This window comes from Passer montanus, unplaced genomic scaffold (genome assembly GCF_014805655.1).
Source record: "Passer montanus isolate IOZ18808 unplaced genomic scaffold, ASM1480565v1 scaffold25, whole genome shotgun sequence".
NCBI lineage: Eukaryota > Metazoa > Chordata > Aves > Passeriformes > Passeridae > Passer > Passer montanus.
Window position 1 is genome coordinate 7,874,903 of NW_024367149.1, and position 14,382 is coordinate 7,889,284.

At 41.4% G+C, this 14,382-nt stretch overlaps 1 protein-coding gene across 4 annotated transcripts in view; it reads right to left on the bottom strand.

The window, feature by feature from the left end:
• The window catches only part of GLIS1 (GLIS family zinc finger 1), a 178,163-nt gene that overhangs the window by 118,754 nt on the left and 45,027 nt on the right, over positions 1-14,382 (bottom strand). The gene's annotated exons all lie outside the window — the stretch shown is intronic.

The following is a 14,382-nucleotide window of genomic DNA, read 5'->3' on the forward strand; positions in this document are numbered from 1 at the left end:
AAAATAATTACCATATTTAAAGTGAAAGGAAACTCAGAAGATCCACACTGCAAGATGGCAAGCTTCTATTTATCAACCACTTCATACTGTCTCATACAGGCACTTTCCTGAAGTAAGTGCAACCTAATTTAAGGTAGCTCTCCTTTCAGAAAAGAGAGCTGAAGTACGTTTCACTGACAAGGAGGTGCTGCAGGGAAAGAGTGTGCATGTGGTTACTCACAAGTGAGCAACTGACACGAGGTGATTTGTTACTCTCTAGTAATTTATCCTGATGCCAAAGCCCTGAGGCCCAGTGCCTCCATGAACACATCTGCTCTATCCACGGGCTCTTTAAAAGAGCCGAAACATCAACACAATAGTAATTTGTCTCCTAGCAGAACCAGAGACATTTATGCACCTCAGGAGCAATGACTGTACACATGGAATGGATATTCTTGGAAAACCTGTGAAGTTCAGAGAAAATCTTGTGAAGGAAATACTGTCTGTGCAGCCATTCTCATGCTGTGCTGTGTGAGACTGCCTGACTTACCCAGGATGGTTCTGTGGATCCAGTTGATCAGAACACAGATCCCCAGAACTTCTGCTGGTGCCTTCATGAACTGACACACAGAACAGCCCAGCCAAATCCTGCTGCTGGGAGACCGTGGGACAGTTCCTCAGCTCATGCCGGTCACCAAAATTCCCTGCACTCCAGCATTGATGCCAGTTCCTTTTGCAAAACCACTCAATTTTAGGGCCAATGAATAACTCAGCTTTCATCTCCTATCTGCTTGTTGGTGGCTCCTGACTGCTCAATTCTGTGATTTCACTGGAATCTCCATTAGATCCAGACTGACCTGAAGGGTCATACCCTACCAATCAGCCAAAACCAAAGCCCTGAATCAAATAGAACAACCATTTTTAAAAACAAGGACAGGTTTGCTTATCCAAGTTCAGACAGAAATATAAGCTCTTCACATTCCAGGACAGCCTCTCAGTATTTTCCATTTTCATTTACATACCTTATAAAAATAGCCAACATTTCATGATATATACTCACAGAAGTTAGTCCCTGAGGACAGATGCAATTTTTGTTTACATGGAAAACCTGTCATAGGCATTAAGGGATATACGAGCGTTACTGTTAGCTGTTTGAATTGTGTCCAAAGAAAAAAATTAACTCTGTAATTAAAAAAACAAATCCTGCCTGAGGCTAGGCAAGGAACCCAAGAAACAGTGGAGTAGATGCTCTGTACTGGGGAAAGCAGCACACTGTTCAGCGTGGCATCTGGCAGAGCCCTGATAAGCACAGAATGAAACTGCCTAGAGAAAAGAGCAAAGGGAAAAAAAATCCAAACCCTCCAGGGAAAGCAGTAACACACATGAAGAACAAAATGTGCCCTGGAACTCAGCACAGTTTCAATGCTCCAGGAGCTCCTTCTAACATCCAGCCTTCCATGAGTAAATCCCACAGAGACAAACTCCCTCCAGAGCCCAACTCAGTTTTCACATTTCTTCAGAGAGTTCCATCACTGGTGTAACAGGATGGAACTTTCCCTCCTGCACAGTACCAACAATTCACAGAACTCACTACTGACAACAAAGCAAAGTCACTACCACTTTGTGGCAAATCCTGATCAATCCTGCAGCTCCACTGGAGCAGGTGCTGTAGAACATCCTACAAAATCTAAGAGATACTACACGAAAGAATAATCTGGAGATACAATACCAGCAAATGCCCTCCTCCGCACTTCTGGAATCATTTTAACATAAATAAAAACAAGTTAAAGATTTCTTGATATCAGAAAAATATTTTAAACACATGGTTGCTTCTGGATGAAGTTGAAACTTGTGACACAGAAAAATGCAGACCATCTTCCCTCCCCATTAAGTAATCTTTTTAGTATCTGAAAAAGAGTCTTGATATCTCACTCACCATACACTTGTCTTCATTACAGGTCATAAAATATGTTTCCTTCCAAGACACGACTGGACCAACCAAAATACTTTTGTAAGCAAAAAGTGACAGTATAAGACCTCTAAATATGAAAAGCTATTCCAGCAGAGTCTGTTAATGTACAGAAATATCAGCGTTCAGCTCTGCTTTATAAGGAACTCCTTGACAGACCCTCTGTAACTCAAAAAACAGAATAAAATAATTTATGTTCCTTGTGTATCTATTGGCAATAATACTTACACAATTTTAATGAATTTGCTGGTAAATCAATAGCTCTGTTTCTGTTCTGCATTACAAGTATTACTGCATGTCAAATAAATCATTGTAATGAAGTTTGATGAGCAAAGGGTTTGATGGTGGTGTTCCATAATTATAAACATCAGCAGCAAAATTTTTTCAAATCATGAAAGGAAAAGTGCTTTGATGATTGCAAGTAAATTCCCTGATTAAAATTACTTTAGACATTTCGGGCAATGGAAGTCTTCAAATCTGGCCTTGACCTTTGCTCTTCAAAATACATCTCTTCATTAGTAAATTGCATTACGTTTAATCATCAAATAATAAAGACACTGAACATCACAAAAGCCACAGTACACAGTTGATTTATTTATGCAAATTTTAGAGATGCAGTTGCTCGAGCCATTCTAAAGGTATCCAACTTCTAAGGAAAGAAAAAGCTGTATCAACCTGATGGAAGTATTTGCTGCCTTCATATGGAAAGAATCAAAGGACTGAAGAAATAAAGTATCAGCTGAAACAGACACCACATTATCGAGACTATAAAACATGACTTATTTTCAAGTTTCTTTTTGACACAAGAGTTGAATTTAAAACTATAGCTAACACTGCGTCAGGTGCAGGACTCAATAAAAGTAAAAATCACCTTCACCATTTCTACATTTTTTCATCAGATTCCTCCTATCTGTATATCAAACAACCCCCTGAATGTCTTACATGCACGAAGAAACCAAATGACCCAACTAAATGGGTCTTGCTGTGAACTGTAAACAATTTAGGTGTTCCCATCAAATAATTATAGCAAACAAACCTGGACAGTAACATCAGAACAGATGTGCAAATTGCCTGCTTGGAAATAAACAGAGTTTACGTCATTATCCAACAAAAAAATAGGCTTTTACAGGAGAAATCTCTCTTTTTTTTGGTCACTCCTTAACATCCTGAAATACTTCTATGTGTTCTCAGCTATTATGTTTATTGTTCTTGGTTACAACAATACATTCCAACTACACACCAAAGACATTTTCCCAAACTCACAATAACATGAAACATTCCCACTGCTCCTCCCTCCTTGTGTTTGTCCATGCCTCCAACCTTGCAGTGTGTAACCCTGAGGACATTTTGGAAAAGGCATACCCAAAGAGCTGAGACTTCCAAACTTCCCAAGACTGAGCATGAAATTTCCAGGATGTGACAAATGGCACGTGCTGGGAAGTAGCTGCCCTCTGCTGCATTAGCTCAACTGGCACATAGACAGGCTCAAAGAATTGGGAGCAACAGAAACCTAATAAAGAGACCTGCATTTAGGAGTATCTTCTCCTCCACCTTCCCAATCCACAAAGGCAGTGCAGGAACTCAGTGCCCCTCTGGTTTTGTTCCTTTCTTACAGATCCCTCTGAGATTTGAGCAAGCACAAGAGCAAATCTCTCCTGAAAGCAGCATTATAAACAGTGTGATGATGACAGAGGAATGCTCCATGAAGCAAAGCTAGAAAGGGAATGCAGGGTTTCTGCTGAACTGTGAGAAGAGATCCAGGGTTCTTTACTAACCATAAGCCTGAGGGAAAAAACCTATGAGAGAATGCAGTTGCATATAAATGACAATATCTATCCTCTATCATGCCTGAGCACACCCACTCTGATCTTCAGCTGTATTTCAAAGATGCAGAAAAGAATTTAATGCTTATTCTAAGAGTTGCTCCTCAAGCTCTGTGTCCAGAAGGTTTCTTTCCAGAACAGCTACACAGACAGCCCACCATGAGCCTTAAGGATGGTGCTACAGCTGGAAAAGGGGACACATTCTTCATCCCTGAGTCCATTTCAGGTGCCGTTCTACACATCAGACATAACCCAAACACAGCAAAACCTGAAGAACTTTTCTAGCATAAAACTCAGAATATACCAGCAGAGCAGCTGAAGACATTTCCCTTACAGATGAAATGTCAGTGACAAACAACCTCACTTAGGAGGGCAGAATAGACACCCAACTGCAGCAACCCTATCAAGACAATAAAGAACATGATGTACAATGGGTTTGGGCATGAATTCATTATCACTGACTGCAAATACAATTCAAGCAAAGAAAACAGCCCTTGGAAAGAGGACCAGATAGATGGAGAAAGGCAGATATTCAGGCATCAGCTGAGATGCTGTCCCTGAATGCTCATCCCTGAGAAATTCAAATAAATAAGGGAGAGGCTTTGCTGGAGACAAGACTGGCCCTGCAACTGGCTATAAAGGCATGGCAGGCAGCTAATTCCACAGGGTGGGCAGCAGATTGGAAGGGATCAACAGAAAGGAATCTGTTGCTTTGTCTGCCAGAATACATTTGCAATACATCTTCATAAAAGTTGTCTCTTTTTTTGTCCTCCAACCAGTAATACCAGTACAATGAGAGACAAACTAAACCAGCTGCTCCTCCTGCCATGTTCAAGACATTCTGCAGAGCCTGCAGGCCAAATCTAGAGGTGAGCATAACCAAGGTTACAGGAAACCTACAGTGGTGTGACTCAGATCACCTCCAAGAGCCCTGGGCCCGTGTGCTATGCCCACTGGGACTCCCTCCAGCCTGGTGTGGGCTCCTCTGTGCCTGTGGCTAATCCATAAATCTCATCTCTTCATGCCCTGCCTGAATTTGGCTCTCTGCATACAGACCCAAGTGAAGGATGTTCTGGGGAGCCCAAAGTCTGGGTTCTGACAAGACAGCTGAATGTTAAACACGTACTGAATCCCAGAGGGGAAGCAGTGTGACTCTGGGAGCAATTAACTGCCATGTACAAGAGTGTAACTCCCAGAAGGGAAGGGACTGCTTCACTTACAGCAAATAGGACTGCTGTGTGTGTACATTGGTACATTATAGAACCCACCATAAATCATCCTAAAAGCAGCCACATTAGTGGGAGGTATTTGTGACATGTCACCTCTAGGTTAGTCCCAACTTCTGCCAAGTAAAGGGAAATCCTGAAGTTTTTCTGAGGTGGTTCACAAGGATATTTTGGTACCTAACCCAGGGGTACCCAGCTGTTGCCTTGTGCAGTCCCAGGGAGTAGGAGGGTGGCCAGTGTCCACGTGTACCCAACCCAAAGCTTTCCGTTCACCTTCCTGAAGTTGTGCAATTCTGACTGAAACTCCTCACAGCCTCTTGTGCACTGCTTCCAACATCCAGAATTGTTTTAAGTAGCACCCAAAAGTTAGCCAAGTGAGCTAACATTTTCCTTTGAACCTAGGAGCCTTTAGAAAGGTCAGTAAATTTTTATACAGTATGGAAGCGTGGTGTGCTTGCTACTTAACAATCCAGTTCTGTGCTGGATCTGTCACCACTACAGTAAAAAGTTTAAGTGTATCGTGTGCTTATAATAAATACTTTGCACAAAATTATTCATTCCACAGATGGACAAAAGGGACTTTAATGCTTACTTTGTTTGCAGAATGCTATATAAACCTTGCTAGTTACAGGCAAGAATATGGAAGCCGTTTTGTTCTATTAAATAAAGGAAACAAGGTTCACATTTTAAAATTAATTCAATGAAAACTATTAAGTAGCTGGCTGCAAATGCTTTGGGAATTTATATATACACACAGACATATACATTTTTACCTGATACTAATTTCCCTCCCCCCTTGCCTCTTAAACAAACACACTGTTAACCACATCATTCCCAAGGAATTCTGCAAGGGAATAGCTCCAAGTGAAGATGGCACAGCAACATTCATTACCCAAATATTGCAGCCCTGCCACATCTTCCAGCAGGCACCAAGGCAGGGTGAGCCAGAGGGGTTTTCTGCCAGCAGATGCAATTTGATCTCTCCCACAGTCATGTTGGTTTAATACTAATAGCTGAGGAGGAACAGCCACAGCCCTCTTGTCTCTTGGCAGTATCAGCATCACTTTGGGGATTATGCAGACTTCTGGCAAAGGAGGGATTTCTGAGAGCTTCTCTGTACTGGGCTTTGCCTTGCCTTCAGCTCCCTTTGCTGGTTTCAGGGCAGCTGAGCTTTTGTCCTGAGCTGAGAACAGCCTGACAGCCCCACACCTTCTGCAGCCTGTTGTGAGCTTACAACACAAACCCAACCAAGAATTTTAACTGCTCCTTCCCCGCAAGGTTCTCAGCTTTCCAAGAGCAAAGGTGCTGGCTTGAAGGTGTAATTTCCCTCTGAGATTACAGACTCTCTTTTATCCTCCACCACCTCTTTAGTTTTCCTACATAACAACAAGCAAGATATGTGATAACGTTAGTCCTAAATATGCCCACAGCAACTGGGTGAGCCACAAATGATGGGTTGAGCATCCAGCTCACAAGAAAGTTGAGGGTTTGAGAAGAGAGCTTCAGTTTAAATAAAGCCAATTGTTTATCAACAACCACAAACCAAAGTGACAGGAAAAAATATTAGAAAAAATAATGCATATAATTAGGAAACGTCAATGGTTTCTAAAACACTTTCATAGAACTTTCTGTATCTATGTTTCTCTGAGCTTCCAACAACAGATTTCTAATCTGTCACAGCACAAGTCACACATCATAAAAAGTAATAATAACATGGCTGGAGTCAGAGATCCCTGCACCACTCACAGCTACCCTACTGTGGAGTTTTTCACTCTCTCAGATGGTGCTTCCCATGGCTCCTATAGCTCTCAGAGCTTCATACTAACTCCAGATATAAATACTGACTTAAATTAAGACACTTGTATCAAGATGATAATTATGCATGTCTTTGAGAACTGTAAGGATAATGTATCAAGTCTTTTAGCTGGCATGTTTTATTCTACAGCTTCATCCCTAATTTACTCTGATGACCTGTTTACTCTCTGGATTGTGTATAGTCCACAATGGTTTAAATTACTCACCTGCTTGCACTTAAGCATTTGGCTTCTATAAAATTATAGGTAAGTGAAATGCAAATGTACTTTCCAATGATCGATGCCATCCATGTCAAAATCTCAGCTGGGTAAACACATTTCAAGCACACAAATTTATGCCACCTTTAACAGAACCATTTGCTGAAGATCTGTGAAAACCTCTAATAGAGATGTTAGTTTTTACTCCTGGATTTATCAGTTTTTAGCACAGCAATCTTCCATGATGTATTTTGAAGCTCAAACTACTAAGCCACATGAACAGTAGTTTGAGCACAGCAACCTTTCTGTGTAGTCACATTAAAAGAGGCAGGATATGGTTTTAATCCAATTGGATTGAGCAAATGCAACATTTGGGTAACTGCAAAATTGTATTCAGCTCATCTGATTTCATTGGTAGCTCAGAAGTTCTCACAGTGACATCAACACCTGCAATTCTCAGGTGTACAGTGGGAGATCAAGCCAAGACTCCAGGTTATTTTGCTCCATCTTGCTGGGGCACCTTGACTCCAGAAACTTCTGAGTCACAGATATGCACAATCACACAATGTTTCAGCATAGATTGTCTGTGTTCTTACTGCGATACAGCTCAGGATCCCAACAAAATTGAATTAGCATATCCAGGGAAGCTTCCCAGCAACAACAGATTTACTTACCAAAATTACAACATACCCCAAGCATCTGAAAGCCAGACTAGATCAGTAAGACCATTAGGAATTTTTCACTACCCATAGGATAAGCATCCTGTTCTTATCAAAACCATGCAGAATTTTAAGTGATGCTCTTTTTTCTGCAGTAACCATGTGGCAAACCTGAGAGATGCCCTTCAGCACCCAAGATACATCAGTAATTTAACTTCATGATACAAAATGGCAGGGAGAAGCAAATAAAGGAGAAAGAACAAGAGAACTATTGTTAGGATCATTTAGCTATTCAGAGAAAGAGAAAGAAAATTCAAGCATGTTTTCTTATGAAATAACAGTAACAATTGGCTTTGTCAGCTAATTCCCTACAGGTTTTATTGGTCTCCAATAGAGCCTTAGATGAAGAGCATCATGCAGATGAACTCAGTGAGTTGGCATGTGCTTGGGAAATCCAGCAGAAGGAAGGGAGATAGTTGTTTGAGAGAGGAAAATTACAGTGTGTGAAGGCACTACAGAGGGAACAAGAGGGTAACAGGATGAAGTGATAAAGTGACAAAGGATCAGGGACAAAGCAAATTATCAACTTTCCTGAAGACAAAGCAAGAAATATTATACCCAAAGCAAAGGAACATTGGAGCAAACAACAGGATTTATTCAGGACATGATGTGATCTTATCACTGAAAGAAAATGCGGAAGATTTATCCCATCCATCATTTACTCACTAAAAAAAATATTAAGAAATAAAGAGCTTCAGCTCTTCTTGACTACAACAGAACTCAGATTTGCCTCAGAATAATCAGAGACAAAACCTGCACAGAGTGAAACCATAAGTGAACAGGAGACAGGCTTGTCAAATGTGAAACACTTTCAGTCAACAAAATTAATTTGTGCAAGACTGACACAAGGAAATAGAAGTATTGCTTTAGTGTTTATGCTTTGGAAATACTAAAGGACAAAACCCATGGAAATCTTCAATGCCGTTTTTAGAGCTGCTTTTCAGGGAGGAGCTGCCCTTTAAGTCTGAGTGACTAATGGCAACGAATGTAATCTGTTTTTTATTTGCAGTGCCAGGCTCATTTGGCTTGTGTAAAATGCAACCCTTTGTTTGGTAAACAAGCAAATTAAACTGGTGATCCAGAGAATCTTGGAAACTTTACTTAAATAAAGGAACTTCTCTCTCTCAGAGTCATGGCTTAAAGTTGGAAGGTGTGTTTCTAGATTATCACGGCCTTTACTGTCAAGATCAAATAGGTCAAATCTTTGTTGATATAGCCATGCCATATTAAAAACAGAAGTAGTGAATAAACATCTATTTATTCATAAAGAAACAGCCTCAGCTCCTTATGAAGCCGGAATAGTGCTGCCTGATGTATTATAACTTAATTAAAATAGTTACATCACTGGAAATACGCTCAAAAATTACAAGTATCTATACCAATGTTATGACAGGAAGACCAATTTAAAAAAAAAATGGAAACAGGGAAAGAGGAAAGAAAAGTATGCCCAGCAAGAACTGGGTAATCCCTCCAAAATATTGCTATGATTTGGAATCTTTGGAAAGATAACCTAAGACATATGTGACCCTTGGGGGAATATTCCATGTGAGAGGTTCCTCCCAGGCAGTGAACAGGCCCATGGCAGCCAGGGTGACACACTGGCACCCCAAAAGGCAGAACCACACAGCATCACCCTGCTCCAGCTGAACTGTGCCCATTTACTCACTGCCAGCCTGCCTGGAGCAGGAGTGCAGGTATTCCCCAGGATTCATGTGAAGCAGCAATCTCCCCGTGTATCCAAGGCAAACACTGCTCTGTGCTGGAAAAGCTGCCTGTCCTGAAAGCAGCCAGAGACAGAAATGCAAGTGCAGCTGCTCGTGGCAGTAAGAGTGAAGTGCTTTGCTCTGCCCAGCTCTCAGCATCCCTGGGCAGGGCAGAGGCTGCAGTGACAAAGCCTGAGAGTTTTGAGTGTGTCCGAGGCTATTGCAAGGAGCAAGTCAGTGCCTCCCAGGCACTGACTATTTCCAGACCATGGAAAATGCAATATTGAAAACAACTCGTTGATTCTGCAGTTCTTCCAAAAAATAAATTATGCAAAAATGACACCCTCTGGCTGCCTGGACCAAGCTGTTCTTTAACATCTTAGACAGGACTGCTGTCAGGTACTGACAGAATCTGGAAAATGCTTGCTACAGAAACCAAAGGCTAAACAACACAGGGACTCCAAGGACATGGCTGGCCAAAACACTTGTTTCTCCCCATCCTGCAGAACACTAAGGGAGCAGAAGCAGGGTTCCCTCTGCTGCATTATCAACAGCTCACTATGCTGAACTCCAGGCAGCTGCACATATTTAAATGCACAATTCAAGTTTAAAGGAGCTGGGGAAGATCTAATCTTGGCCCAGTGACACACGGGGTGAAGTAACCCGTTCCTAAAGACCAAAGTTAGTTTGAGAAAGCAGCAGTCAGAAAACACATCTTTCCATCTACAAACGGAATAAGCTGTTACGAAAGCAGAGATGTGATAAATCTAGAAGCCCTTGCCATCATTTTCACAGGCCTACATTTCACAGTAAGGCTGGAACTGCCCTTGATTTATGCCCAAACAACACAAAGTCTGACAAATTGAAATATGCAAAATGAGATAAATTGAAGCAGGTTCCTTCTGAGCTGACACATCTATCTCTAGTGAGTAACACAGTTGAGTACACATGTAAATCCATTTTATCTGCTATTTCTCATTGTGAGGTTAAGCTCAAGACGGCAATAAACTCCCTCCTGAGTTGTTTTGATTTTGTTGGTTTAAACTTGATCCTCAATGCTTGGATTTTTTTTTTTATTTGATTATACACACTCTTTCAGGAAGGAATGCAGAGGGCTCTCTCCAGCTTTCAGTTAGGATGATGAGATTACCTTGAATTTTGTAACACTGCAGCTGATATGTTAAACTGAAGGCAGATAGCCCCTTTGCCCCAAGGTATGTGTGATTTCTAAGAATCTACATATGCCAATATCACTGTTTGGATATTAACTCAATGCAAAAATCAGCAGCCAAAACACAAATTAGAGCTGGTGGTAAACCAACTCCCAATCTGTTTGGGACCGTGCAATGAGATCCCCCAGGAATTTGCTGTAATATTTTGGCTACTCTAAGCCTGCTGCCTGTGTACATGGTCACAAGCAGAGAGTCAAACCAACACCCTAATAATAAGCAAAATATGAAATACCATGATAGCTTGAGATAAAACTCTACCACACACTCATGCACTCGTTCTCTTTCCTTCACAGATAAATCATCAGCTGTTAGGGGCAGGGGGAATTTATACCTTTTTTATCTCCTGGATCTTCCCTAACCCAGCACATTGCCAACACCATGTTAACGGTTTTTGAATATGCCCCTGAAGAACAAAGATACTCCTTTTGCCAGATCCCAGTATTTACAAGCAAGCCCAAATCTGTGAGAAAATTCAATTGAACGCAGATGGCAGGAAATTCCTCTAAAATGACAGTGGCCAAATTCAAACCACAAGACATGAAAATAACCCAACGTACTAGACATGAAGAACATATCTTATAGATTTTTCCTCATGCAATTCACAATCTGTGATTGATTACTGGGAAGACAGACTGCAGATTTATTGGACTTCTGTAGAACAAGTATTCCATTTGCAACAATTAAATCTTATGTGGTTGAAAAATAGGTTGGAGGAACCAGTGGATGGCTCTGACACTGAGGAATGCATTTCTAGGTTGTCCGTAAGACTGTAGCTTGTTTAATTTTGCACTACATCCCACTGTGCACTGATTTGTTAAGTGTAATTAAAAGGATTGACTTGAAGTTTTTGTCACTGTATCAAAAAACTAGACTTAAGAAATATTATTTGTACTATCATAACTTAATTTTTTCAACGAGAGAAGCTGTCCATCTTTTTTGTGATTTAACAGTTAACTTAATCCTTTTGTGTCCGTAAAAAAGAAAAAGAAAAAAAAAAAGGTGCTACACACATGGCAACCTGCAGATGGAGGCTGGACAAACTAGTCATGCTTCAAACTCATATGAGGAGAAAGATAGGAAGATGATGTAGTTTCCATGCCAAAGAGACCAACTACATATTGGTGGCTGGACTAAATCTGGAAATCACTGAAACACCAGGAATGTGTTCTTCTCTCTGGGTCTGCTGTAAAACTCTGTGGCAACCTGAGGGCAGAAAGGCTGGGTCTGATATCAGACAAATCCCACCAACCTGCATTACAAGAAACAGAACAGCCATCTTCTTTCCTTTTGCTTTGCCTCAGATTCAGGTGACCAGGGAATTCTGAATGGCAGCATGCACCCATTACATAGCAAATTTTCAGGATTATTATGGTTTGTGTCAATACACAAATGAATTACTTTCCCTGCAGTTGCAGGCACTCTGGTTAGCTAACTAGAGACAGAAATGTTATCAAGCAGCTCAGCAATACCAGGAAACATGGGAAGACCTTGCTGAGGAGAGCAGGGATAAGGCTTGAGGCTACAAATGGGCATCCCATCAGGTACACCACTCACTGCCCCTAGTCCTGCTTTCTTCTGACCACCCAGAGGAATTCAGCTCTTTCCCCCCCATTCCCTACCACAGCTCCTGTTAGGATGAGACAGACAGCAGAGCCTTCCTGCTGGCCCTTGTGGCAGGCAGAGGCTGCATCCTCAGCACAGATTGTGTTGCACACACAGCAGCAGACAGAAACCTGGCAGCACCGACCCCCAAAGCCCTCCCCAGCCTCTTCCCCTGCACATCCATCAGCGTTCACAGGAATTGTATCCTTGCTGAGGCCTGCAAAGGATACCTGTCTAACAGCACACAAAACAAACACAACCAATTCTCAAATTAAACACCATCTCCTCTGCCAGTCACTGGGAGTAAAGGCAGCAGTTGGGCCCTGATGAGGACTTGGCAGCCTCTCCCCTGGGCAGGAGGAGATAGACAGTGTGGATAATCTGTTCTACAATAACCTGGTGAACTGCTCAAGCACGAGCTGCCCAAGGATGTTGTTAGGCACCATCAGCTATGCTGATTTTACGAGCAACAGTTCTGTGCTGGGGCTAGGAATACCTCTTCTTTAACTTGTCTCCAGGTACTTTTTAATATAGCTATGAGAGACTGGAAAACAATCTGCCTTGCAGACAAGCTTTCTCTCTCTCTGCCTTTATTCTCAACCTTCACCCCACACTTCCTTTTCCAAAATAATTCTTAAAACTCAAAAGTCCAAGGAGAGATCTATGGAAAGAATAGCAAAGACATGAAAACAATTATGACTCAATCATGAAAATATAAACAAGTCTGATTCTGATCTTTCAGTAAATTTATAGGGGTAGAAATACACCAAATTTATTGCAATTGTTACCAAATGACAGTGGGAAATGCAATATCCAAATTCTAATTTCTATATCCGCTCTTGGAAGGATAATCTGTCAGATAACTAAATTCCAGTGCTTTAAAAGTGCATCAAAAGGGATGCCTGTGTAAAAAGGTGTTAGTGAATCCCACACACTTGATATCTGAACACTACCGAACCAGAGCACTGATCTGGGAGTAAAAGTAATGCTATTTTGACTCACTCATCTTCACTGAAGCCAATGAAAACCCTCCCACTGAGCAAAATCATACCCTTTTAAGGATGACAAAGAAAATCTGGTGAAGGTTGGCAGGAATGTGATATGATTAACATCTGCCTTTAGCATCCATGAGAGAAAACTGGCTCTGTGCCTGACCTTGTGCTTTAGGTGATACAATTTTTCAAGACTTTCATTTTTTTTAAGACTGCTGGACCAACTGAATCCCACTGCCTGACCCTGAATCTCTCTCAGTTACTCTGACCCTGTAAACTCACGCTCTAGCTGAACACAACTGCCAAAAAAGCATCGAGTCTTAACTTCAGGAGGCAAAGAGCCTTCATCTATTCCAGGGATGCTTTACATCTCTTATTAAGAATTTATTACTTTTTTTCATTTTATTTGTTTGGACTCAGTTTCCAGACCCCAGTTTTTGCTATACTTTTTTTCTGCTACATTAAGAATCCTTTAATGTACAGAACTTTATTGTCATTAAGTCACTCAACTTTTCTGGTAAGATAAAAGGTAAAGCACTCAGGTCCAGGAATGTTTCTTCCTCTTTAGTGTACTTTCTCAACTTGCAATGTTCTATTGGGAGCAGCATAAAACTCTCACCTCAGTGTATGTACAGCCACTGCTGCCCAGAACTCAGAACCACCTCAAGAGTTCAGGCTTTCCAGGACCAGGTGTCTCACCTACTGCCCCAGCAGTATACAATACCTAGCTGTGCTAAAATAATTTTTTCTGAATGGGTTCCAACTTGTCAAATGATTGAAAATGTACCTGTTGCCCTACTCTGCTCTTGTGGATTCAGCACTGAATCCACCTTCACATCCTGCAGGAAGTTCTATCAGCAATGGTTGAGGAGCTCCAGCCTCAAGCGTTAAAAGGTTTAACCACTGCACACACAAACCCTCTGGATCCACCTCCTTTGGACTTGCTACTGTCAATTACTCTGAGACAGCATTTTATCTGTTTAGCACATTTTTGAGCAGTATCACATGTGTGTTGGGGGGTTTATGGTTTTTGATTGTTTGAGGGTTTTTCTAAGAAAACCTCAATCCATTAACCTCGTAACCTCAAGGAAATCTGACATCAGATTTCTTGAACAAGATGCACTT